The sequence below is a fragment of the Nelumbo nucifera genome, chromosome 1 (assembly GCF_055504915.1).
Source record: "Nelumbo nucifera cultivar China Antique chromosome 1, China Antique-T2T, whole genome shotgun sequence".
Taxonomy (NCBI): Eukaryota; Viridiplantae; Streptophyta; class Magnoliopsida; order Proteales; family Nelumbonaceae; genus Nelumbo; species Nelumbo nucifera.
The window spans coordinates 60,396,252-60,397,942 of NC_142649.1; the positions used below are offsets into that span (position 1 = coordinate 60,396,252).

Consider the following 1,691-nt stretch of genomic DNA (forward strand, 5'->3'; position numbering starts at 1 on the left):
GAAATGATGAAAATGAAGTGTAAATCCCGGTTCAGGGTAAATTTACACTCTGGTTCACTTTTGCTTGTATTTGGTAATATTATATTTATGCATTGACAAATGATAGACCAATGCATATGCTTTATTGGAATTCATGTTTACATCCATTATAACTAAAAAGCCTGTTTGGTAAGAAGGTAAATTTATCAGTGCAAAACTAACCCAATTTTATAATTTATATAAATCGTTTTATTCTCTACATATTTGCATTGTTTTCAAACACAGCCTAAGGAATCATTGAATGTAAACGGCACATTTCAATGAATCCTTTACTGACATGAAGGACTAAGTACTGTGGAACAATTTGTGAAGTGAATTAGGATTTATAAACAAAGACTAGGTAGTATAATTTAGAAACACTAGATTTTCTTCTTTAACAACTTAAAAATGATTGGTTCTAGTTTTAAAATTGTAAGATTTTAAGACTTGGATTGGAGAGATTATGTGATTATGAAGTCAGAGATAACTTTAGGAAACGTTGTGGGGGTGTAGCTCATATGGTAGAGCGCTCGCTTCGCATGCGAGAGGCACGGGGTTCGATTCCCCGCACCTCCAATTTTATTTTCCTTGAAATTTAATGACTTACAAACAAAAACCAAGTGACCAGCCCGACTCCGACACCCAATCAATCAAGCAGAAGAGATAACCCGCCATGCCGGCCCTAAATCAAACTGAACTAAAAAATCTAGGCTCTGTTTGGTACGACTTTCTGCGCGGTCTGCTAGCTATTTATAAGCCTGGCAGACCATAATTCGGTCTTTTCTCATTTGATTCGCGGTAGATTTAGCTGCCAAAAGTTGATGATGCACGGAAAAGATGCAACAAACCTAAAACAGGCGATTTTGAAAAGCTTCAAATGAAGCTTGCTTTTTTTTTTTTTTTTTCATTTGTCTTTGTGTAGAAAAATGTACGGAAAGACATGTCTTAACCAAACGAGCTTCAGGCTGCTCAGATCTTAATGCAAAAGCTCAATGCATCTTTTGACTATCAGAGCTACCAAAAGATTTTCCCAAAAAGATTTATCCAAATGACCCCCTAGTTAGTCTAGTTGATCCCAAAAACTTAATTGAACCGACTGACATACCACACGTGCTTTGTTTAAACGATTTCAAGCAATAGAGCTAGGAAACAAGTTGGGTGTACCTAATTTAAACCCGACCCGATTCAATCAAAGCTTTTGCACAGGTTGGGTTTGAGTTTTTGAAATTTATCACAAAAATACAATAAATATAAATTTTAGTATATATAAATATATAATAAATATAGACAGTTTAAAATTATTATTAATAAATATCAATTTTCTGAGAGCTATTTTCTAGAATTATTAATTGATATAAGTGAAATAATGTTTTTATTATTAGTATGTTAACAATTACAATTATTATTATATTTTTTTATATTTTTAATATTTATTAAAAACAGTTTTTTTGAAATTTATTACCTATTTTTGTTTATTTGAAAGCTTCAATACCTCGAAATTATTTAATCTATTTTTAATTATTTCAATAATATTTAAAAATTTTGAATTTATTTATATTTCATATTCTTATCATCAAATATTATTAAATCTATAATAATTATTTTGCGTTTCTGATAGAATTTTTAAGGTTATTACATAATTTATTTATTTTTAAATAATATTTAAAAATATG

At 29.9% G+C, this 1,691-nt stretch overlaps 1 non-coding gene across 1 annotated transcript; it reads left to right on the top strand.

Annotated features, from left to right (window-relative positions):
- The first annotated feature begins 521 nt into the window (after window positions 1-521).
- Window positions 522-594, top strand: TRNAA-CGC (transfer RNA alanine (anticodon CGC)). The gene has a single exon. It is a non-coding gene; the product is annotated as a tRNA-Ala (tRNA).
- Window positions 595-1,691: the final 1,097 nt, after the last annotated feature.